The sequence below is a fragment of the Lactuca sativa genome, chromosome 5 (assembly GCF_002870075.4).
Source record: "Lactuca sativa cultivar Salinas chromosome 5, Lsat_Salinas_v11, whole genome shotgun sequence".
Taxonomy (NCBI): Eukaryota; Viridiplantae; Streptophyta; class Magnoliopsida; order Asterales; family Asteraceae; genus Lactuca; species Lactuca sativa.
Window position 1 is genome coordinate 36,386,495 of NC_056627.2, and position 27,499 is coordinate 36,413,993.

Below are 27,499 nucleotides of genomic sequence, written 5' to 3' on the forward strand. Positions count from 1 at the left end.
CATGGCACCATTTGGCACCATTTTATGGAGTTTACGGCCTTAGAACTTTTTGGGCCGTAAACTCCCTTACTCTTGGTGTTCTAAGTGTGTTAACTAGTCCAAAATTCATTTAGGTACATGCCCAAATTGGTCTCTTGGCTTAAGGAAGGAGTTAGGGTGTCCTTTGACCCCTTTATAGGAGTTTACGGCCCAAGAACTACTCTTGGCCGTAAACTCTTCAACACTTGTGTTTCCATGTGTTTTCTAGGTTCTAATCACTTTAGGGTACATGTCTATAATAAAACCTAAGCCTTTGGGGGTGATTAGGGCACATTTAAGCCCTTGAAAATGGTGTTTACGGTCCAAGAAACTCTTGGGCCGTAAACTCCTAAAGCTAGGTGTTCTTGATTGATATCTAGTCTCAAATGTTCATACATATTATCCTAAGCTAGTTACCTAACAAGGAAATGGGACTAGATGGCCATTAAGCTTCATTTTGGAGTTTACTCCCCAAGAACGTTCTTGGGCGGTAAACTCCCGGATCTCATATATTTGACATATAATCTATGTTAATAAGCATAAAACAAGCATTATAACACAACTAGAGAAGTGTACTCACGATTTGGGATGAAAACCCGAAGATCCGTGAGAGAGAAAACGGCTTTTCTCTAGTTGGAATTGTGAATAATGAATGAATTTAGTTCAGAAATCTATTTATAGTCCTGAAATATTTTTGGCAGAAAATATTTTTATTCATGGAACGAACCCTAATTTCCTAGAGTCTTGGAATAACAGTGTTGCACAAAACCCTAGTGCATCCACTCTCCTAATATCTTCTTAAGTGTAAAATCCTGAAAACTGCCAAACTTATACTCGAAATTTGAGTTTTCACTACAACCGTTCTAACTTCTATTGGATTGAAATGGTTTGTTCAGAATGGAAATTTCAGTTTGTCACATAGTCTACAGTCTAAAACAAGCCCCATAAGCATGGTACGAGAATCTCTCTAAATTTCTAGTCTTGTCCGGATACAAAAGAGGAGTGATTGATCCCACTCTATTTAGAAAAGAAAATTGTGATCATCTTATGCTTGTACAAATATATGTGGATGATATCATCTTCGGCTCAACTAATCAAAAAATGGTGAATGAATTCGCTAAGCTCATGACCAACAAGTTCCAAATGAGCATGAATAGAGAGATTAACTTATTTCTAGGACTTCAAGTGAAACAAGTCCCTCAAGGGATATTCATTCATCAGGAGAAATACGACTCTGAACTATTAAAGAAATATTCATAGGACAACTGTTCTTCGGCTAAGGTCCCCATGGCCTTTGGATATAAGATATATGCTGATCCCTCAGGCGAATCAGTTGATCACAATACTTATAGACGTATTATTGGCTCATTGATGTACCTCAGCGCAAGCCAACCACATATTGTCTTTGCAACAGGTGTATGCGCAAGGTACCAGGCTGACTCGAAAATGTCACACATGACCGCAGCCAAGCAGATTCTACGGTACTTAAATGGTAGCAAGACTCTTGGCTTATGGTACCCCGCAGAGAATGACTTCAGCTTACAAGCATTCACTGATGCAAATCATGCTGGATGTTGACTGGATCGTAAACACACCTGCGGTGGATGTCAATTTTTGGGGGGAAGACTCGTCACCTGGTCATCAAGAAAACAAAATTGTGTATCATTGTCTACCGCAAAAGCTGAATATGTGGCCGCAGCCAGTTGTTGTTCACAAGTCTTATGGATGAAAACACAACTATTGGATTATGAATATAGAATGTTGCGGATACCAATATATTGTGACTCTGAAAGTTCTATTTCGATTTCTCACAATCCAATTCAGCACTCCAAGACAAATCATATTGAACTACGATATCACTTCATCAAAGAACACATCCTAAAAGGTAACATTGAACTAATTTTTGTCCATACTCATGAAGAGATTGCTGATGTATTCACAAAGGCACTTGACTCGAGAAAACTCAACAGTTTCTTACAAATGTTACGAATGGTGAATGCGGACCCACAATTCTTTTTGAATTGATAAGTACCACAGACCATCCTTGGTCTCTGTTGCGGTCCTAATTGAAGTTATCTATGATAGATGGTTTTGATATATCATGTGTATCGTAACCATATATCATATTTATCTTTCAATGGTCCTTATTGTTTGTTATTACTAATCTTTGTTCAAGTGTTCTCCCCAGTTCTTCTACCACAGTCATCCATCCGATGGCAAATGATCCATTTGCAATGAAGTTTCAGTCCGCAGTCACTTTAATTGATTTTCAAACTGTTTCATTAATTTTTGAATCATGGTGTGCTATTTAATGATCCTTCATTAAATAGGAAAGACATTAAGAAAAACATTCTTTGTGTAATTGTCCCATTCTTTTTTAATAAACCTTGTGTCAGACCTATTTTAGGTATGATGACAAAAAGAACGATTTTCCAAAATCAAATCCCTTTGAAACTGTCCCTTCCTATTACCCCAAAACGTCCAATCCCTTACAACTTCCCCTTTACAGAACGGGTTAATCCCACCCTCACCACACGTTCTTCAGACGTGGTGTTAAAATCTGACACTTCATTAAATACTAACCCCTTTTGGTAAATCTCGAAAAATAGATTAAACCTTTTCTTAATCTGTGGTTGAGATTTTCTCTTCTAATCAAAGAAAACACCCAAACGTTTTTACCTAATTTAACTTAGGGTAAAATCTTTTACCGCTCCAAATTAGGTACTATAAAACCCCCTTCTTCTTCCCAAAGAAAGGTTTAAGCTTTCTAAACTTCGAACTTTCTCTTGCACTCTGTTTTCTTGCAAAGATTCTTCAACTCCAAAAATGGTGAAATTAGGCATCTCCAAGAAACACTCCAAGGCATCAAGATTAGCAAAGCCTACTGGTTCAAACTCTGCATCAAGGCACCAAATGCCAACGACTGCTTCAAGCAATTTTAGGGCTGTGTTCGAAGAGAATTCCACCTACAATTCTATGATCAAGTTTCTATCCGATCACCCATTGTTTGGTCCCTTCGATTCAATCACAAATGTGGTTCCTCTTTCAACTCTTTACAAATATGCCTTCTCAGCGTATCGACCCCTCGAAAATCTTCAAGAGGTGCATCTGAACTTGGTAAACGATTCTTTGGTCATTCTGACTAAGGAAAAGTTCCTCACTCCCATCAACCTGCTAGTTCATCCTTCAATCGAGGTTTTCACTCCAAGTATAGAGGACATCCTTTTTGCACTCTACCAAATGGGTTACCAAAAGAAGATCAAAGGCATAGGCGAATTCAACAAAAATCAGTTGCCTGCGGTATGGCAATTTGTTTGCCACTTCGTGATCCGCAGCCTATCCGGCAGAACCCGAGGCATTGATAATATGGGTCTCAAGCTCCTAGAGTTGGCGTGGAGCATTTTCACTGGCCATTATGTTTACTACGGTCAGATCTTGTCGGATGACTTCTTGTAGTACATTCCCAAAGAAAGTCCAAGAGAGAACCCTACCGAACTCACATTTGCCAGGTTCTGGTCTCTATGCTTCTCAAATCTTAATACGGATGCAGGACTTAGCATGGGCAACGACACCAATCTCTTCATCACTAAAGATCTCAAAAGGTACAATCCCTCTACTGATCAATCTGCTTTTGGACCTATCAGAAGGCTACCATTCCACATTCTCTCTACTCTTGGTCTTGAAACTGCAGATGTCTCAAACCATATAGAGGCTACGGAAGGTATTGCCCCATACCTTTCTACCCCGCCTCTACAGACCACATCCGCACTCACGGTCCATGGTCGTACCGCAGTCCCATCCTCCACCACTTTATCAAACTTGTCTTTATCACAAAGACGCAAGTAGTTAGCCTTAGCTCATCAAGGCCCCCACAACACCAAGAAAAATGAAACTACTAAGAAAAAGGATGCTCCCAAGCAAGCTGACCCTTCAAAGAAAAGAAAAATCATCCAAACTGTGCCCACAGATGACAAACCAAATGAACATCGATATCACTCTCCCTCTATGAGTGATTCTGATAAAGAAGATCAACCCATCTCGATCCTCAAGAAAAGAAAAACCAATCCCATAGACCAAATGTGTGACCAGACTGATGCCACAGCCTCTCAAAAGGCTCCGATAGTCCTTGGGGTGGCTACAAACCCATTCAATACCATTATCGAATACCACCCAGACACAGAAAGTGTGTTTGTTTCACCTCAACGTGGAGACTCACCCCCAGTTCACTCCCAAGGGGATGGAACTGGTTCCCGCCCTAAGGTCTCCAGGGTTTCCCGTCTACACTTCTTTTCCCCTGAGGAGTTGAAATCCATCCTTTTGTTTGTAACCCAAACACTTCAAACACCTTCCCAACAGTAAGGCGATTCTTCATCCTTTTCCAGAACTGAGCCAAGGCCAAACTTGACCCCAGGTCAAGGAGACCAAGGAAGCTTAGGAAATCCTACTCTGCTTACATCTATTACAGGTGATTTAGGCACGGTGAGCACCAATGAGCAAGGATCTGTGAACCCAAGGGACACCTCGGTGCGATTCCAAGGATTTGACGGTGATGATTCCAATGACTCATGGTTACATTACACTCCGGTTTCTGAGTCCGATATCAAGAAATATGCCGCTTTCCGTAGGGAATTTCAAGCAAGAAAGGATCAGCAAATCAAGCAACTCCAACAAAAACAACATGAGATTCAATCTGTAGCCAAATACTGGGCGGATGCAATCAATCATGTCAATACCGTATCCACCATTTTGAAAGTACAAGAGTGGATGGCTGAAATGGCTGAGACAATCTTCAAGGCTCAGTGCACTCATGGTGGTGAAGGTATGTCTAAACTCCCTCCAGCTCCAACTTCAACTGCTAGAGATTCTCAAGACGAAGGCACTACAATAGAAGTCAGCTCTGGTGCTACCTTTGGATTTGATGATTTTGATCTGAATGAGGTAAATCAGCCTAACCCTTCTGATAAGGTGTGATGAGGAAGAGGAATCAAGTGGTTCTCAACACTCAACCTCCAAGCCCAAGGAGAAAAAGAAGAAGAAGAAGAAGAAGATGGTTGTCTCTAGAAAATAATTTTTGAGTCTACAATCCAAAGTAGATCAAATTCTTGCTGCGCTCAAGTCCACTCAACCGCAATTTGAAGACCATCCTGGACCGCAATCCTTAATCGAAAGAATTGAAAGGCTGGAAACCTATGAAAGACTGGCTGCTGAGCGAATATCTCTAAAAGTTGAAATGGGAATCCGATCCCTGGATATAAGTCGCGAAGCTGGTCACAAGCAATTCATGGCTGCTGCGGAGCGCCTCATCTCTGAGGTATCTGCAATCAAGGAAAATTTATAAATAGCCATTGTAGACCAGTGCACTCTCTCACAGAAGTTGATAGCTAAGACTCACACTGCCTACGAGTCCACTATCTCAGTTCTTCATTCAACCATCAAAAGACTTCAACGATCCTTATCGTCCAATTTTCATGGCCCTGAAATTCTACAACTCACAAAGGAGATTCATCGGCTACTCTTCAACACCGCCATCCCAGACAATCAGCATCTGGCTGATGTTCTTAATGCTCAATTTCAGGAGGTGTGTGCCAAGGTCGATGGTCTCAAAAAATGGCTTGAGGAAGCTCTGGGTTTAAATTCCTTAAGAGGGGGAAGTGAAGAAGACCATCACTCAAAAAAAATTTCTCATCATCGAAGCCCCCCACCCCCCCCCCCCCCCCAAAATCATAACAAAGAAAATTCCCTCACCGCAACCATCTACTCACCAGACACCACCACAACATCACTCTCCCTCTCAACAGAAAATTTCTCCTGAGCGACCTGTGACTCCCCCTCACTTCAAGAATATAGCATCCAATATGTCATCCGAACACTCCAACGACTCTCCCACGACGACACAGAAGAAAGCAGATTGGAAAGTAGCCAAATTTGTTGAACTCATCTAAAGAGATAATGGATTATACATCACCATGGATGAATCCTTAGTCAACTCCTGGATTAATCCCCACCGCAGACTACTGGATGATGACTACAAACCCTACCTTACCTATGCTGAACCCCCTTCTGATGGTTACTGGGATGTTCCAATCTCCCTAAATGCTAAATACTTCACTATATTTGTGCAGTTTGACCGTAGGCTACTGGATCAAAAAATACTGCCCATGGAATTTGAGAGACTCAATCGATTATATGCCAAACATGCCTCTTCCATAGAGAAAATGTAGTCTAATGATAGACCACCCGCAGTCAAGAACTTCAAGCCCTGGAAATTCATGAAAGTTGACTTCATTCAATACACACTTACAAGAAGGAATCATGACTATGTCCGCACACAAGCTGACTTCCCATGTATGAATCCTGAAGAAGTCTTTCTAATAGCAAATGTGTTCCAAAACAAATGCAAAAAGCATCTAAAGATGAAGATATCACTTGAAAGGGCAAGAACATTTCTGAAGGAAAACGTCTGCGACTTTGCAAGTATTCATGCGAACATCTACCCTACAATTGCCAAGAAGTTCGATCTACCACCACTTGATCCTGCATTGATGCCTACCGAAGGTTATCAAGAGAGATCCCTAAGTGCAACAAACTTCCCTGAACTTGGAGTCATTTTCAAAACGAAGGTCGATAAGATCAAATACTTCTTTCCCATGAACTCCATGAATCGTCTTACAAGGAAGCAACTTGAAATCTGTCGAACCGCAGTACAAAAATCAAAACACACGACTGTCGAAGTCAAGTTCAAGATTTTAAGAAAGATCACCTAGTTGGAAAATATCAGAAAGTTTTGGTGGATTCTGATCAAGTTCCTAAAACTTGATAAATAAAGAAAAGTTAAAGAGGTCACTTAGGGGAAATAGTTGAATCATGGAAGTGACCCTCTTAAACTTCGTCTACAGCAACTCTTAAGGATCCGCAGTCAAACCCTCCTCAGTAACCTCATCCGAAGTCATCATCTAACCACAGTCTTACTTACCCTTTACTTAGTTTAACTTTATCTACTTTTCTGTAATACTCTCTATTGTCCAGTATGCCTTGCATGGCTACTCTTAGAGATTTGATCCAATGTAATTCTTGAGTCTCTATATATAGAGCTAATTCTTTCTCAGTTAAGACAATAAAAAAGACTATCAATTACATCTCTCTATTACACATCTCAAATCTCTCCTTACTCTCAAAATCCTCTAGAACATAATTGAATATTATTTCTCTTTGGAGCAAGTCATTCTTGACTTAATCACTAAAATTGATCTCGCTTACTAACTTGGTCTAAATGCATTCCATGTTATGAATCAACTTATGTGTATATTTGATATGTCACCTGCTGTCATTTATATTTCCTTACATTTCCCCAACTAACTTTCGAATTATCTAACTCTAAATTATTTTTATTTTTGAGCTTTCATGATCCTTTGAGATAAACTATTCTGCAACTATTCTTGTTCTAACGTTTTTTCAAGTGTGTCTCAAGTTTTCTCGGCCCTCCTTGACTCGAGTACAGATCCGCTGCTTTTAGTAGTACGGGCCCATACTACCTTCCACATGTATCCGTACATTCCTCAAGGATTTCTTCAACTTCACCAAGTCCCTTAACCAATATCCCTTTCCAACTGTTCTCATCCTAGGCTTCCCTAGGGCACTCTCAGACCTACTCTCCACCATCAGCTGCACCAGGAGTCCTTACCATCCTCCCCTAACTAGCTTGCGGATACTGTTACATATCTGCTCACTAGTTATTTGAAGTTAGCCAGGACCCCTATAGCACAAAGCAAGCAGCATTCGTGCATCGAGTAACCATATCAAGCATTACCTAACCAGGCCCTCCTACTGCTGACTAGGTAGTCCTAGCATGCAGCTCATACCACAGGCATATAAGGCATCCTTCCTAGATCCTTAGCCCTAATCTAGCATGCACTTGAGCTCGGCCGGTCGCACGCATCACACACCTTGTTCTTTCTCAAACTCTTTTTCTTAGATTTAGAAAACCATTTTTTTCTTTTTTTTTAAATTTTGTTAGCCCCACGGTTTGAGTACAGACACCCCCGAGGGTTTGTCCGAATCCCTCAAACCAGGGCTCTGATACCAACTTGTAACATCCCAAAATTCAAAGCCAAAAATTTCATTTTTAAATAAATTGTAACATAAAATCATCGGTATAAAAACATTCATAATGATACTTCATGTCACAACCAATGTGTCAACAATTCAAAACATGTCCCCATAAAACCACTTTGTCAAAAGTAAAGTAAATCAGAGTATATTCCCAGGAAGCTCCTTGCGGAAAACATGTGTATGTGTGTGATGTGCTGGTACACCGCCGGCTCCTTCCCCTTAGTTCCACCACTTACTTTTCTAAAGTGTATGTTTGTACTTACTTTGGCTTTCATTTTCCTTATGCTCATTTTGGGGTTCTTCGCAAGTTGATTCTTAAAATGCTTTCCAGTCCATTTATATGTTACAATGGAACCAATTTTGAAGACTCTTGAACAGTTATGGTCATACCTGAAACCAAAACTGAAACTATAAGCATGAAGCTTAGTGAGTTCCCCCATCATACCCATAGCACATAATCATCAGTATCTTTCAACCGGTAACCGGGAGCTACCCTCCCCTTTGGTATCTTTCAACCGATAACCAGGAGATACCCTCCCCTTCGGTATCTTTCAACAGGTAATCAGGAACTATCCTCCCCTTCGGTATCTTTCAATCGGTAACCGGGAGCTACTCTCCCCTTCGGTATCTTTCAACCGGTAATCAGGAGCTACTCTCCCCTTTGGTATCTTTCAACCGGTATTTGGGAACTAACCTCCCCTTTGGTATCTTTCAACCGGTATCTGGGGACTATTTCACCCCTATCCAAATCACATATTACAGTTCATAAACATATTGGTTTCATAATAACATAAATAAGCATACTGAGTCACATAATGACATATCATAATCATACTACTATACATGCATGGGTTTTATCCACCCCTTTGGTATCTTTCAACCAGTAATCGTCCTCGGTATCATTCAACCAGTAACCAAGGCAAGTGTGCCCTACTACTACTTAACACATACTCTATACATATATAGCAACTAAACAATTATCACATAGATAACCATCTCAACCATAATCACCTGCTGGTGGGCCGGCATTGGGGCCTTAGACCCACCCCTACTGGAAGGTAACTCACCTCGTAAGGCTGACTGCTGAAAAGCTGATCGACAGATGTCTGACTACTGCTCCGGTGATCCTCCGGCTATAATTCCCATAAAACACTTAGTCTGACACTGATAACTGGTATTAGGGTAAAATGACTATTTTACCCCTGACCAAGTCAAAGTCAAAGTCAACTTCCAGTTGACCTAACTCGCCGAGTTGGGCCTCCAACTCGTCGAGTCCCTACCCTTCATTTGTCCTTCTTCACGCATCTACACGTCGAGTTTAGCAATGACTCGACGAGTTCTACTTCTAAAACAACCTCGAATGAACCTTCATCCGTCTCGCCGAGTTGTATGAACAACTCGTCGAGTTAATCTTCAACAGTTGGGAGGTTGCCTTGGACTCACCGAGTCTGCTCATGCACTCGTCGAGTCCTATGAACTCCAGGTCTATGGCTAAGTCCAATGCATTGAGTCACTCCCCCAGACTCTTCTAAGGCCATTCTAACACTCATTGGGTTCCTTTGAACCCTAACAGGAAAATGGGAGTCAAGCCTCGGACTCGCCGAGTCCCAAGAACAACTCGCTGAGTCGAGGTTGTCCAAGTCTCATTTCTTGATTTCTGATGTACAACACTTGTCCAAATGATAGATCTAGGCTCCTAAGATCGATCTAGCACGTAAAGTTATGAACTTTACGTGAATGCATTGATTGTGAGCTAAAAAGACCCTAAAAGAAGCTCTTGAGTTGCATGGGGCTTTCGATGGGTGCAAAGGCAGACCCTTTCTGCGTTCAAACTCCTTAAGGAGCCTGGATCTGAAGCCTCAACCCCCAACCATGCTTGCAATCATGGTTGGTCACTAAGAATGGCTTATAAAAGCCCTAAATCTCCCCAAAAAGGGATCTAATGCAAGAAGAAGCAAGGTGTCGACTTTATTCCTTCCAAGAACTGTAGATGATGCACAAGTTTAACTCCTCTGGCCAACCTCTTGATTCCTCAAGCTTCTCCTTCCTTCTTGCCACCACAAACCACCAAGAATCACCAAAAATGCCTTAGATCTCCACCAAGAACGATTAGGGTTTGATGTGAGGGGGGTTCTGAGAGCATAAGGGACGAGGGAGGCTGAATAAGACGTTTAAATAGGGTGCAAACCCTTGGATTAGGGTTTTGTCAAGCCAGAGTCTACCCGTCAAGTCATGTTGCCGACTCGACGAGTCCGCCACTTATTCCCCGGGTCCAAGTCGCTACTACTCGACGAGTTTCCGTCAACTCGCCGAGTCTTAGTCCAAATTGCGAAAAACACTTGAATGAAATACATACCAGGAACTGGGTGCTACAAATGTCCGCCAGTTATTTTAGACTTCATCCTCGAATTTTGCTGCTTGATCCTGGAAAAGCTCTGGATAATGCTCCCTAATCTCATCCACCGGCTCCCATGTCCACTCTGAGATCTTCCGGTGCTTCCATTGCACCTTCACCAGCTCGACCTTCATGTTCCTCGGGTCCTTCGACTTCTGGTCGAGGATCGCCACAGGCCACTCAATGTAGTTCAGGCTATCATCAACTTGAATATCCTCTAGGGGCACCAACGCCGAGTCATCCACCAGACACTACCGCAGCTGGGAGACGTGGAAAGTGTTGTGGATCTGACTGAGTTTGGCTTCAAATCCAACCGATATGTCGCCCTGCCCACCTGGGCTATAACGATGAAGGGTCCAATGTACCTGGGGCCTAGCTTGCCCTGCTTCCTGAATCGAATGACGCCTTTCCAAGGCTACACCTTCAGGAGAACCATATCCCTGACCTAGAATTCTAGGTCTGAACGGCGCTTGTCAGCATAACTTTTCTGCCGACTCTGTGTAGTCTGGAGCTTGCTCCTAACCTGCTGGATCCTCTCTATCGTCTTGAGCACCACTTCGGTGCTCCCCATGACCCTCTGACCAACCTCACCCCAACATATCGGGGTCCCACACTTCCACCCGTATAAAATCTCAAAGGGAGGACGATCGGTACTCGCGTGGTAGTTGTTGTTGTAGAAGAATTCATCCAATAGGAGGTAAGTATCCCAGCTACCACCGAAGTCTAGCACACATCCCCGCAGCATATCCTTCAGATTCTGGATGGTCTGCTCGCTCTGACCATCCATCTGCAGATGAAAAGCGGTGCTAAAGTGGAGACGAGTACCCAACTCATCGTGGAATTTCTTCCAGAACCTGGAAGTAAACCGCACGTCCCTGTCTAAAATCACTGACACTGCCACCCCGTGTCACGCCACCACCTCTCAAATGTAGATGTCGGCCAGCTTCTCGGCCGATATACTCTCCTGGATTGGTATAAAATGGGTGCTCTTGGTTAACCGATCCACGATGAACCATATGGAATCCACTCCTCGCGCGGTCCTGGAGAGTTTGGTGGTCCATGGTGATATCTTCCTATTTCCACATTGGAATATCCAACGGCTGCATCTTGTCGTGTGGCCTCTGATGTTCGGCCTTGACCTTCTTGTAGGTCAAGCACCGGTCCACATACCATGCTACGTCCCGCTTCATGCAGGGCCACCAATAGTTAAGACGAAGATCCCTATACATCTTCGTCGCCCCGGCATGGATAGAAAACTTGGATTTGTGCGCCTCCTCCATCAATATCTGATGCACGCCTCTATGATAGGGGACCCACAACCTACAATGGAGGGTCAACAACACTCGGCTATGATAGTCAAAGGAGTAAACCTGACCCACAATACGTTCGCTCTTCCGATGTTCCTCCTTCATAGCCATTTGTTGGGCCTCTCGGATCTGCTCCAACAGCGGACTCACCACAGTCATCCGCATGCAGATATCTCCAATCGGCGTTGCCTTGTGGCTGAGGGCATCGGCCACCACATTGGCCTTTCCCGGGTGGTAAAGGATCTCACAATCATAATCGTTCACCACATCTAACCACCGACGCTGCCTCATGTTTAGATTCAGCTGGTCCATGAGATACCTCAATCTCTTGTGGTCCATGTAAATGGTACAAAGAACCTCATAGAGGTAATAATGCCAAATCTTGAGGGCAAAAACAACTGCCCCCAGCTCCAAATAATGCGTCGGGTAGTTCGCCTCATGAGGCTTCAGCTGCCTCGAAGCGTAAGCAATAACATGCCCTCTCTGCATCAATACCGCGCCCAAACCCGAGATGGACGCATCGCAGTACACTACAAAATCCTCCATGCCCTCTGGCAAGGCTAAGATTGGCACCTCGCACAATCTCTGTCTCAATGTCTCAAACACAGCCTGCTGCTCAGAACCCCAACGAAAGACCATGACTTTCCTTGTCAACCTGTTCAGAGGTACGGCTATCTTGGAGAAGTCCTGAATGAATCTCCGATAGTAGCCTGCCAGCCCAAGGAAGCTCCGAATCTCAGATGGAGATCTCGGGACCTCCCGCCTCATCACGGCCTCCACCTTGGCCGGATCCACTGAAATCCCGTCCTGGTTGACAAGGTGCCCAAGAAAATGCACCTCGTGCAACCAAAACTCACACTTGGAGAACTTAGCATACAAGTTCTCCCTCCTCAAAGTACCCAATACCTCACGCAAATGCTCCTCATGCTACTCTCGTGTCTTGGAATAAACCAAGATGTCATCGATGAAAACTATCACAGACCGATCCAACATCGGTCTGCACACGCGGTTCATGAGATCCATGAACGCGGTAGGAGCATTGGTGAGCCCGAAAGGCATCACTACGAACTCATAGTGACCACAGCACGTCCGGAACGCAGTCTTCTGCACATCCTCCTCTCTGAACCTCATCTAATGATATCCTGAACGTATATCAATCTTGGAGAACCAAGACACTCCCTGTAGCTGGTCAAAGAAGTCATCAATCCTTGGGAGTGGGTAACTGTTCTTTACCGTTACCTTATTCAACTCCCGGTAATCTACACAACATCCAATGCGACCCGTCCTTCTTCTTCACAAATAGAATCGGGGCTCCCCAGGGTGAACTTCTCGGTCTGATGAATCCTTTGTCTAACAGCTCTTGCAGCTGTGTAGACAACTCTTGCATCTCAGGAAGAGCCAACCGATATGGTGCCTTAGCTATCGGAGCCGCACCAGGGACGAGGTTGATCCTGAACTCCACCTGCCTCTCTGGAGGTATCCTAGGAAACTTTTTGGGAAATACATCAGCACACTCTCGTACCATGGGCACATCACCCACTGTCGCCTTACCCGTCTCCCTGGTATCCGTAACATAGGTGACAAATCCTGCCCAACGCTGCTGGAGGTAGCGCCTCGCTCTCACTGCTGAACATAAAGTTGGTCCTCGTTGTGGCCTATCACCCTGGATCACCAGCTCTCCCCCATTTGGGATCCTGATCCGCACCAACTGTTGAGCATAGTCGATCACAGCCCCATTGGGGCTTAGCCAAGCCATACCAATAATAACCTTGTTCCCCTGCAAAGGTATGGGAACTAAGCCTCAATACACAATCCTGGTAGACCTCTGATGCTCACACTGACCGGTCGTCCGCAATGTCGACCTCTAGAGGGCAGTCTAGCATGCCCGAAAACTCAGGAAACTTCTTGCTAAGCGCAAGAAAAACAAATGATCGGGTAGCACCCGAGTCAAACAACACCTGAACCGGGATACCGTTCACATCGAACGATCCTAAACAGATCATACACATAACATATCAAAATCACAGCGACATAACATAAGGAAATAAGAGAAGAAACCGTACCCATCACCACATCGAGTGCAACGCGTGCCTCCTCGGCTGTCAACTGAAATACTCGGCTCCGCACCACAGGAGCCTCTACCATGACCTTTCGGCCATATGTAACCCGCGTTGCTGCTGGGGTTGGCGCTGCTGTCAATCTAGGGCAATTGGCCTTCTTGTGGCCCCTCTGATTGCAATGAAAACAAATCAGGTCTGTCATCTACACTGTGGGGGTGGGGCAGTACAATCCCTGCTAAAATTCCCAACCTTGCCACAGTTATAGCATCCGGAAACTGACCCAGTGCGACAAGCTCCCTCGTGTGTCCGACCGTATTTTTGATAGCGGTCCCGGCCCTGCTGGCCCTGCGACCTAGAATCGAATCCCTTGGGTTTCTTCCCCGAAACCACTGTAACCTCCCCAATATCGGCCTTCCTCTTCCTGAGGTTCTCCAAATCTATCTCCCTCTCCCGCTCCCTAGCAATCATAGAGTCATAGGTCGGGCAAGCCGAGAAGCTGACACGCTCCTGGATGTCGGCTCTCAATATGTCATGATAGGGGTCCTCCTCATATCCTCATCGTCTGCATACTGGGGCACCAAAAGAGCCCTCCCCCGGAACTTGGCAGTGATCTCTGCCACAGTCTCCGTAGTTTGTCTCATGTCCAAAAACTCCTTGGCCAGCTACTGAAACTCTACATCTGGCGCGAACTCCACCCTGAGTCTGGTCACAAAGTCTGACCAGGTAATAGCATCGGCGGTCGGGGCTCCCAATGAGTCACCAACTGACTCCCACGAATCTCTAGCTCTGTCTCTCAAACATCCCGCTGCAAAGCGGACCTTTGACCCTTCTGGGCAGAAGCTCGTCAACTGTGCAGACTCAATGTCTGCAATCCATCTCCTGGTAGAAATGGGGTCTTTCGCCCCCCGTGAAAATCCGGCGCACCACTCCCTCTGAAGTCCTTGAAGGACAGTGTGTGTGTACTCGCTTGGCCAGACGCCAAATCACTCCTGAATGCTCGGAGGCGATCCTCCATCAACTCGATGATCCCTTCCTTGATCGACCCAAAAATAACCAGGGTCGACTCAAGGATACCGCTCGTAATATCAGACGCGATGAACTCATGTAATCCATCATCAACCTGCTCGGATCCCGCGCCCGATCCCGATCCCGATCCCGATCCCGATCCTGACCCAGATCTTGAGCCTCCTGCTCCATGTCATGTGAGCACCATACCGAGGATAAACACATAAATGTCAGGATCAAAAAATACCCTAAGAGGTCTCACACATTGTCCAAGATTCCTGGTTCCATCGCGGCCCTCCTTGACTCGAGTACGAATCCTCTGCTTTCAGTAGTACGGGACCAAACTACCTTCCACATATATCTGTACATTCCTCAAGGATTGCTTCGACTTCACCAAGTCCCTTAACCAATATCCATTTCCATCTATCCTCATCCTAGGCTTCCCTAGGGCACTTTCCGACCTACTTTCTGCCATCAGCTGCACCAGGAGTTCTTTCCATCCTCCCCTAAATAGCCTACGTATACTGTTACATATCCGCTCACTAGTTAGTTGAAGTTAGCCAGGACCTCTATAGCACAAAGCAAGCAGCATTCGTGCATCGAGTAACCATATCAAGCATTACCTAACCAGGCCCTCCTACTACTGACTAGGTAGTCCTAGCATGCAGCTCATACCACATGCATATTAGGCATCATTCCTAGATCCTCAGCCCTAATCTAGCATGCAGTTCTCAGAAACGTATATCATATAACATAACATAACAAGTATGGGTATCCTAGGGAAAACTTACTTGAGCTCGGCCGGTCGCACGCATCACACACCTTGTTCTTTCTCAAACTCTTTTTCATAGATTTAGAAAACCAATCTTTTTTCTTTTTTTTTAAATTACGTTAGCCCACGGTTTGAGTCCAGACACCCCCCCCCCCCCCCCCGATGGTGTGTCCGAATCCTCAAACCAGGGTTCTGATACCAACTTGTAACATCCTAAAATTCAAGGCCAAAAATTTCATTTTTAAATAAATTGTAACATAAATCCATCGGTATAATAAATCATAGTATATTCCCAGGAAGCTCCTTGCGGAAAACATGTGTGTGTGATGTGCTGCTACACAGCCGGCTGCTTCTCCTTAGGCGAAGATGTACCTCAAACCAAAACTGAAACTATAAGCATGAAGATTAGTGAGTTCCCCCATCATACCCATAGCATATAATCATCGATATCTTTCAACCGGTAACCGGGAGCTACCCTCCCCTTTGGTATCTTTCAACCGGTAACCGAGAGCTACCCTCCCCTTCGGTATCTTTCAACCAGTAATCGGGTACTATCCTCCCCTTCGGTATCTTTCAACCGGTATCTAGGAACTAACCTCCCCTTTGGTATCTTTCAACCGGTATCTGGGGACTATTACACCCCTATCCAAATCACATATTATAGTTCATAAACATATTGGTTTCATAATAACATAAATAAGCATACTGAGTCACATAATGACATATCATAATCATACTACTATACATGCATGGGTTTTATCCACCCCTTTGGTATCTTTCAACCAGTAATCGTCCTCGGTATCTTTCAACCAGTAACCAGGGCAAGTGTGCCCTACTACTACTTAACACATACTCTACACATATATAGCAACTAGACAATTATCACATAGATAACTATCTCAACCATAATCAACTACTGGTGGGCCGACATTGGGGCCTTAGACCTACCCCTACTGGAAGGTAACTCACCTCATAAGGCTGACTGCTGAAAAGCTGATCGATAGATGTCTAACTGCTGCTCCGGTGATCCTCCGGCTATAATTCCCATAAAACACTTAGTCAGACACTGATAACTATTCTTAGGGTAAAATGACTATTTTACCCTTGACCATGTCAAAGTCAAAGTCAACTTCCAGTTGACCTAACTCGCCGAGTTGGGCCTCCAACTCGTCGAGTCCCTACCCTTCATCTGTCCTTCTTCACGCCTCTACTCGTCGAGTTTAGCAATGACTCAACGAGTTCTCCTTCTAAAACAACCTCGAATGAACCTTCATCTGACTCGCCGAGTTGTATGAACAATTCGTCGAGTTCATCGTTGTTCTACAAACAAGTACAGTCCTTGACTCGCCGAGTTGTATGAACAACTTGTCGAGTTCAACTTCAACAGTTGGGAGGTTGCCTTAGACTCGCCGAGTCTACTCATGCACTCATCGAGTCCTATGAACTCCATGTCTATGGCTAAGTCCAATGTGTTGAGTCACTCCCCCCAGCTCATCTAAGGCCATTCTAACACTCATTGGGTTCCTTTGAACCCTAACAGAAAAAGGGGATTCAAGACTCGAACTCGCTGAGTCCCAAGAACAACTCGCCGAGTCGAGGTTGTCCAAGTCTCATTTCTTGATTTCTGATGTGCAACACTTGTCCAAATGATAGATCTAGGCTCCTAAGATCGATCTCGCACGTAAAGTTACGAACTTTACATGAATGTATGGGATTATGAGCTAAAAATACCCTAAAAGAAGCTCTTGAGTTGCATGGGGCTTTTGATGGGTGCAAAGGCAGTCCCTTTCTGCCTTCAAACTCCTTAAGGAGCCTGGATCTGAAGCCTCAACCCCCAACCATGCTTGCAATCATGGTTGGTCACCAAGAATGGCTTATAAAAGCCCTAAATCTTCCCAAAAATGGATCTAATGCAAGAAGGAGCAAGGTGTCGACTTTATACCTTCCAAGAACTGTAGATGATGCACAAGTTCAACTCCTCTGGCCAACCTCTTGATTCCTCAAGCTTCTCTTTCCTTCTTGCCACCACAACCACTAAGAATCACCAAAAATGCCTTAGATCTCCACCAAGAACGATTAGGGTTTGATGTGAGGGGGGTTCTAAGAGCATAAGGGATGAGGGAGGCTGAATAAGACGTTTAAATAAGGTGCAAACCCTTGGATTAGGGTTTTGTCAAGCTAGAGTCTACCCGTCGAGTCGTGCCGCCGACTCAACAAGTCCGCCACTTATCCCCCGGGTCCAAGTCGCTACTACTCGATGAGTTGTACATCAACTCGCCGATTCTTAGCCCAAATTTCAAAAAACACTTGAATGAAATACATACCAAGAACCAGGTGCTACAATAAGTTTGTTTCCTTGTTTGAAAAAATGTGTTTTCAACGTTTGTATCTTAGCATGTTTGTAAAACTGTCTGCAAATCTACTAGTAACTATGTTTACCATGTTTAGTAAGTTCTATGTTCAATGTGTTTTAATGATAGGAAAATATAATAAACCAAATAATAATTTTAAACACAAGATTACTCGTGCTTTTACTTGTATTCCCCCTTGAAAAACGTTAAAAATCATAAAAGCGTAGGGGTATGAACTCACTTTTAGTTGTATGCGTGTGCCGGACCACGAGACTGGATATGATGACCCTCGAGTTTGTTGTACGCAGCGCGTAACAGAATCCTAATGTCAATTAAATACATATATGTATCTAAATTAGTGATTTCGTTAGATAAAGTGTTAGAAAAACACTTGCTTTCAGTTAAGGAATGTTACCGAGACTTGATTGAATCGAGGAAAGCGGTTCTTCAGTCTAATGCACCACTTAGGGAGTGTTTACGGCCGTGAATGGGGTTTACGGCCGTAAAGGGGGTTATTTAAATTTCAGTTTACTAAAGATGCTAAAAACAAACATGCTTCTTATTACATGTTGTAGCCTTTTGGTCCACCTGCAGATGGTTGCAGAGGTGATCCGCAGACTTGATGAATTTTCGCTTCGAGAAAACAAACAGCACCTTAATAACAAATAAGTTATTATCAATAAACATGTTTGAAAACCTTCAACTATATATAGTTTTGCAATAATTACTTCCTTTCAACATTTACAAAATGATTTTTGGATTACTATTGTTTAGAAACAAATTTAACTCATTACAATGGTTGGTCAACATTGAAATCATCAATTCCAATCCATGAGCTTCAATACAAATGAACAATGAACTCCATGACTCTAACTAGAACCTAAATTTGAATTCGAAACTTCAACAACAAGCTAGATTATAAGACGATAGAGCTTAAGTACAAGCACCTAATGCACATTGAAACATAATGAAAGTTTTAACACCCCTAGACAAATTTCATACCATATGGAACACACACGTCTCTTCAAGATCATGAATGTTTGAGTAAATAACATCTACGGTTAATATATGTCAGAAATCCATAATTAAAATTAAAATGTAAACGTATATTAGAAACTTGTTGACCTTTAATTCAATTTGGCGTCACAATTCATGTGCCCAAATATGTATCGTCTGGCTTGTTTACATTTTTACATCTACAATGCCACCACCTACACTAAAACTAGTCTTTTATAAATGACAAAACCTCATAAATAGTCCCTTTGGTTTCACAAAATATGAAGTTCTGTCCCTAATTTTAAAAAATCTTACGGATGGTCCCTGTGCTTTCAAAACTTATAATAAAAGGTCCTTATTGCTAACTCCGTCAAGTTATGTCCGTTAAGTAAAGGGCATTCTTGTCATTTCACTATTACAGTGACCATTTATGAGTTTTTTGTTAGTTAAAAATAATAATAATAATAGTAATAAAAATAAGAACACCTAAAAGGTTGAGAACGCGAGAATGGATCTGGACCATCAAAATATTCAGATATGAGGCTATTATCAAACGGGTCATTTACGTAAATTCTAAAACCATAGGTATTATAACTTGTAAAGGGTCACAAGGCTATAATGGTAATTGCAATTTTAACTTGTTCCTATAATTTCTCAAGCACCTCTCGTATTGTCGTTCAAATTATTTGTCCCCCACCTCATTTCTTTCTTTCTCTCTATACCTAGGGTTGAATGAATAAACTGCCTCCATCATCTGCATTCCATGCTTTCTTCCTAATCGCAACATCATCATCGCTCCACCATCAATCGCAGCCCTAATCGGACCTTCGCAAGTCATCAACTAAATCATTTATGGTTTAGTCGATTTTTCTAAGCGGACATCGTTTCAGGTCTAGCCGTTGATTACATACCACGATCTCTTCCTCTGTTAGCCTCCCTCCATCGCACCATTGTTTGAAGCAATCCTAATCGAAGCATCGCAAGTCTCCACCTCGATGCGTTTTTGGATTAATCTTTCCTCCGTCTTCTCATGTTTCTTTAAACCCTAATCAACCAAAAAAATAGAGAATCATTCAATCTGGGGAGAGCTTTCTGGGGCATGTAAATGAAGATGAAATAGAACTAAGAAATCATTCATCTTTATCACGCATCTACTTTCATCTTCTTAACTACACTCCATCGCACGATCACCACCCATCTATGCAGCCTACGCCACATTGACTTCAGCTCACTATCTTCACATAATCAACACACAACTTGTAAAAAATCGGTTGCTCCAGGAGGATATCATCAACGCCACTCCATCTTTGTTGATTCACTGATTTCTTGTGATAAACATCATAACTACACATGTAAGTCGATTTCTTATGAGGATCATTACACACGCCCCAGAAAGCTCTCCCCGGTTTGCCACTTTCTGTAACACCGTAAATTTTCAAAACAATTTTTCGCAAATATAAAAACATTTCTCATTTAATTTCATAAAACATTAAGTTTAAAGTTCCAATTCGTGTCATACAAATCCCAAGATCACATAAATACATATCAAAAGTCCCCTGAGTGTGTACGGATCAAGCCGGCGCCTTCCCACGGTCATCGCTAGTACCTGAAACAACAACACTAACACTGTAAGCACGAAGCTTAGTGAGTTCCCCAAAATACCACACATAAAACACATATTGGCCACTCGAGGCTATAACTCTATGGGTCCGTGCACCCAAACTCTGTGAACCCTCAGGTTCTAGCCCTAGGAACCTTCCGGTTCCAACTCTGTAAACATGCATAGCATAAATCACATAGAAATAATGCAGTACAACACATAGCATACACTAACACATAGCTCTGATTAGCTACTCAAGGTAAAGTATAGTGATAAGACTCACCTCGCGTATCTCGGTATCTCACGAATCCTGGAAATCCCTCGTGCTCGATCCTCCGAGCTCTAATCCTCCTATAACATCACATGACTCTAATTAACACTTTTTATCTCTAAGGTTGACTATCCCTAAGAAGTCAACACAAGTCAACTCTGGTCAACGGTCAACTTTGACCGGACTCGGCGAGTGCACAAGGGAAACTCGGCGAGTCTAGACGTTTTCATCAACTCCCTAGGATTCCCTTTTTACACGTCGAGTACTCCCCCTGACTCGACGAGTTCCACCTGGCAGAATCGCGGGGCCACCCCGACTCAACTCGCCGAGTTCCAAGAACAACTCGGCGAGTCCCAGTTTGACTCAGTCCACTGACCACCCTTCCTAACTCGCCTTGACTCACTGAGTCAACCCATGACTCGACTGGGCCACTCACTGGCCGATCTAAGGGCAATCTTCAAGCTACTCGCCGAGTCTGTTCGTCGGACTCGGCGAGTCCATGCCATGCAACCACACCAACTTGCTCCCAAGGTCAGATCTGCTCCAACAATTCATAGATCTGGCCTTCCTAGACTGATTCATCACGTAAAGCCCCTAACTTGGTGTCCATAACACACCCCATGGCTCATAAATAGCAATTTGACCTAAGGCATAAGGATTCCAATCCAAAACCTCCATTGATTCCCAAAAAGCTTGGGTAAAGGGACACTCTGGACCTCCAAGGGTCCAGATCTATGGTCTAAATCGCTTAAGGGACCAAGGGAGCACTAGATCTAGCCACAAAAGGGTTCAATAACCCTAAATCAATGCAAACATCAACATAGAAGAGGATAGCTCGAAGGTATTACCACAATAGTGATGCTCTGGACTCCAAACCCTCAGAAGATGGCTCCTTTTGCTTTCCCCTTAGCTGATTTTCCTTTTCCTTGCAAAATAACACCCCCAAGATCACTAATGGCCTCCTACTTTGCTCCAAACGCTCACACTCGATTAGGGTTTCACTCAAGGGACTGGTGAGCACAAATGACGGCCATAAGGCCCTTTAAATAGGTCCCAAACCCAAGAAATTAGGGTTTCATTAAACAGCGCGGACTCGCCGAGTCCATATCCTGGACTCGTCGAGTCCGGGCGAATCCCGCGTCCAGAATCGCGATCCTACTCGACGAGTCTGAGCTCCAACTCGCCGAGTCCCCTCTCAAAACACCAAAAATCAAAACAATAAAGGATACCTAGAAATCCGAGCTGTTACAACTCTCCCCCACTAGAACTAGACTTCGCCCTCGAAGTCTCGCTCTGAAAATAGCTTCAGATGCTGCTCCCGCATCTCGCGCTCCGGCTCCCAGGTCATCTCCGATCCCTTCCGGTGTTGCCACTGAAAATAGCCTCAGAACCTTGATCTTCCGATCTCTGATGGCTACTGGTCTCTCGGCATAATTCAGGCTCGCATCCACCTGAATATCCTCTAATGGAACCACTGCCGACTCATCGGCTATACACTCTCTCAATTGCGACACATGAAAAGTGTCGTGGATTTGCCCCAACTCTGCTGGCAATTCCAAACGATAGGCTACCCGGCCTACCCTCGCAATCACACGAAATGGCCCAATATACTGGGGCCCCAACTTGCCCCTCTTCCTGAATCGAATCACTCCTTTCCAAGGAGAGACCTTCAGGAGAACGAAGTCGCCGACCTGAAACTCAAGCTCGGACCGGTGTCTGTTTGCATAACTCTTCTGTCGGCTCTGGGCGGTCAATAACCTCTGTCTTACCTGCTGAATCTGCTATGTCGTCTGAAGCACGATCTCTGTACTGCCCATCACTCTCTGCCCAACCTCTCCCCAGCAAATGGGGGTCCGACACCTCCTACCATACAACAGCTCAAAGGGTGGCATACCAATGCTCGAATGATGGCTGTTGTTGTAGGAAAACTCTGCCAAGGGTAAATACGCATCCCAGCTACCCCTGAAATCCAACACACATGCTCGAAGCATGTCCTCAAGCGTCTGAATCGTCCGCTCACTCTGACCGTCTGTCTGGGGGTGATATGCGGTACTAAAATGCAATCTAGTACCCAACTCCTCATGAAATTTCTTCCAGAATCTGGAAGTGAAACGCACATCACGGTCCGAAATGATCGAGATCGGCACCCCATGCCGAGATACCACCTCTCTCACATATATCTCTGCCAACTTCTCCGCTGAAGAACTCTCACTGATGGCAAGGAAGTGAGCACTCTTCGTCAACCTATCCACAATCACCCAAATTGCATCAACTCCTCTGGCAGTTCTCGGCAATTTGGTGATGAAATCCATAGCGATCTGTTCCCACTTCCACTCGGGAACCTCCAATGGCTGCAACTTGCCATGCGGTCTCTGGTGCTCGGCCTTAACCCTGCGGCAGGTCAAGCACCTCTCAACAAACCAGGCGACGTCCCTCTTCATACAGGGCCACCAATACTCTCTCCTCAAATCCAAATACATCTTCGTAGCCCCCGGATGATTCGAAAATTTCGACCGATGAGCCTCTTCCATCAAAGTAGTACGCGTACTGCCCACAAACGGTACCCAAATCCGACCCTAAAAAGTCATAAGCCCTCGACCATCCGTAACGAACTCTGAAACCAAACCAACGACCCGTTCCCTCTTCTGCATCTCCGGTCGCACAGCCTCGGCCTGTGCCCCACGAATGGCATCCAATACCGGAGCTATCACGGTCAATCTCAAACATACATCTCGCAGTGGAGTGCTCTCCGCCCTGTGGCTCAACGCATCGGCCACCACATTGGCCTTACCCGGGTGGTACACGATCTCACAATCATAATCCTTGACCACATCTAACCACCTCCTCTGCCACATATTTAGGTTGGGCTGATCCATCAAGTACCTCAAACTCTTATGGTCCGTGTATATCGTACACCGAACCCCATATAAGTAGTGACGCCAAATCTTGAGGGCGAACACTACTGCCCTCAACTCTAGATCGTGCGTGGGATATATCGTCTCATGAGGCTTCAGCTGCCTCGATGCATAAGCTATCACATGTCCCCTCTGCATCAACACCGCACCCAGCCCCATAATCGATGCATCACAATATACTACAAAATCCTCCATCCCTTCCGGGAGAGCTAATACCGGGGCTTCGCACAACCTTTGGCGAAGGGTCTCAAAGGAGGTCTGCTGCTCGGGACCCCATGAGAATGCAGCACCCTTTCGGGTCAATCTGGTGAGTGGCACTGCGATCTTGGAGAAATCCTTGATAAATCTCCGATAATACCCCGCCAATCCAAGGAAACTCCTGATCTCAGAGGGTGACTTTGGCACCTCCCAACTCATCACTGCCTCAACCTTGGCCGGATCGACCAATATCCCATTCTGATTAACGAGATGTCCAAGGAACTGAACCTCCCGCAACCAGAAATCACACTTGGAGAACTTTGCATAAAGCTTCTCCGATCTCAAAACCCCAAGGACCTCCCTCAAATGCTCCTCATGATGCTCTCTAGATCTCGAATATACCAGAATATCATCGATAAATACAATCACCGACCGATCCAACATCGGCCTGCATACCCTGTTCATGAGATCCATGAACACAGCCGGGGCATAGGTGAGCCCAAAAGGCATCACCACTAACTCATAATGCCCATAACGCGTCCTGAACGCTGTCTTCTGGACGTCCTCGTCCCGCACTCTCACCTGATGATATCTCGACCTCAAGTCAATCTTGGAGAACCAAGATGCTCCCTACAACTGATCGAATCAATCATCAATCCTCGGCAACGGATAACGGTTCTTCACCGTCAGCTTGTTCAACTCCCGGTAGTCAATGCACATCCGGTGTGAACCATCCTTCTTCTTGACGAACAGAATAGGTGCTCCCCACGGCGAGCTGCTCGGCGGAATAAATCCCTTCCCCAGCAACTCCTGAAGCTGCGAGGATAACTCCTGCATCTCTGGAGGTGCAAGACGATAACGCACCTTAGCAATAGGTGCGGCCCCTAGAACCAAATCAATACCAAACTCCACTTGCCTCACAGGAGGCACACCCGACAACTCCTCGGGAAAAACATCTGGAAACTCACGCACCACCGGTACCTCCTCAACTGAACTCGGTCTCTCGGAAGTCGCTCGCGTATCCATCACATACGCCACAAAACCCTTACAGCCCTGCTGTAGACACTGCCTCGCCCTAGCGGCCGAACAAAAAGCTGATCCTGAACGTGTACCCTCGCCATACACTGAAAGAACTCCTCCACAAGGGTTTCGTATGGTCACCAGCTGACGCTCACAGTCGATAACCACGCCGAATCGGCTCAACCAGTCCAGGCCCACAATGACACAGACATCACCCATCGCAATAGGAATCAGATCAATCGGAAACTCGACCCCGAAAATCTCTAATACACATCCACGGAGAACCTCCGTGGCACAAATCACTCTATCGTCAGCTATGGAAACTCTCAGAGGTCGACTCAATGCCTCACGACTAACACTGATATGCTGACTAAAGGCCAAAGATACAAAAGACCGACTCGCACCCGAGTCAACTAACACTAAAGCAGGTACAGAGTTCACAAGGAAAGTACCTACGCATAACATAATATAAGCATAATATCTCAACATCAAAATAAATACATGAAAGGAAACATACCAGCCACAACATCGGGCGCAGCGCGGACCTCCTCCGCAGTCAGCTGGAAGGCTCTCCCTCGAGCTCTCGGCGCCTCGGCCTTCACAGGCCGACTCTCTGTAGCTCTGATGGCGGCAGGAGCAGATCCCTGAGATGCTCCGCGCAACTGCGGACACTTGGCCTTCCGGTGTCCGGTCTGGTTGCAGTGAAAACACACTGCAAACCCCTTGGGGCAGTCCTTGGCTATATGCCCCTCCTTGCCACATTTGTAGCAAGACCCCGCTCGGCAAACTCCGTCATGACCCTTGCCGCACTTCCCGCAAGTGCGGCCCTTCTGGCTCCCTGGTTTGGGATCAGCGGGCTTGGCCCGCTTGGCTGCCGGCTGAGACTGTGCCGGTCGCTGATCCCTCCCCTGAGACTCCGCCTCCTCCCTGGCCTGAGTCTAGAGCTCAATCTCCCTCTTCCGGGCATTTGCCTGAAGCTCAGCAAATGTCCGGTACGAGGAGTTCGGAGCGAACTCCCGAATATCCCGCCTCAGATGCTCAAGTAGCGGCTCATACGTGCCTGCTCAGTGGACACGTGCTCAGGGCAGAACATCGCCCTCTCATGGAACATCCTCGTGATCGCTGTAACTGACTCACTACCCTGCTTGAGGGTCAGAAACTCCTGTGCTAAACACTCCCTATCCACCTGGGGAACGTACTCATCCTGGAACATGGTGGTGAACCTCTCCCAGGTCACCCCGAAAGCTCAGCATGCGTATAATGCGCCGTCACAAACTTCCACCAGTCCTTCGCTCCCAAGCGAAGCTGGTTCAGCGCGAACCGAACCTTCAAATGCACCAGAACACACTCCAAGTCCTCCTCTTCGGATCCCAAGTCCCAAGTACTCTATCATGCGTAAACCACTCTCTAATAGATCTCTCATAAGCCCCTCACTGCTACCTACTCACTCTCAAACATCTCATAGCAGCTCACCTCTCCCTAGGCTAAGGCATCACAAATCAGGCCACTCTAATCCTAATAGTAATACCTCGCCTACTCTAGCATGCAGATACATCATATCAATATCAATATCTCATAATATAAAGGTATTTTGGGAAATCACCGTTCGGGCGCTGACTAATCGTACACACATCTCCTGCTCTGCGTTTTTCAAAAATCTTTTACTCTTTTCGAAAATACATCTCAAATCCTCAATTTGAGTTCAAATACGCCCGAAGGTGTACTCGAATCCCTCAAACCAAGGCTCTGATACCAACTTGTAACACCGTAAATTTTCAAAATAATTTTTCGCAAATATAAAAACATTTCTCATTTAATTTCATAAAACATTAAGTTTAAAGTTCCAATTCGTGTCATACAAATCCCAAGATCACATAAATACATATCAAAAGTCCCCTGAGTGTGTACGGATCAAGTCGGCGCCTTCCCAGGGTCATCGCTAGTACCTGAAACAACAACACTAACACTGTAAGCACGAAGCTTAGTGAGTTCCCCAAAATACCACACATAAAACACATATTGGCCACTCGAGGCTATAACTCTATGGGTCCGTGCACCCAAACTCTGTGAACCCTCAGGTTCTAGCCCTAGGAACCTTCTGGTTCCAACTCTGTAAACATGCACAGCATAAATCACATAGAAATAATGCAGTACAACACATAGCATACACATAACATACATACACTAACACATAGCTCTGATTACCTACTCAACGTAAAGTATAGTGAGAAGACTCACCTCGCGTATCTCGGTATCTCACGACTCCTGGAAATCCCTCGTGCTCGATCCTCCGAGCTCTAATCCTCCTATAACATCACATGACTCTAATTAACACTTTTTATCTCTAAGGTTGACTATCCCTAAGAATTCAACACAGGTCAACGGTCAACGGTCAACTTTGAGCGGACTCGGCGAGTGCACAAGGGCAACTCGGCGAGTCTAAACGTTTTCACCAACTCTCTAGGATTCCCTTTTTACACGT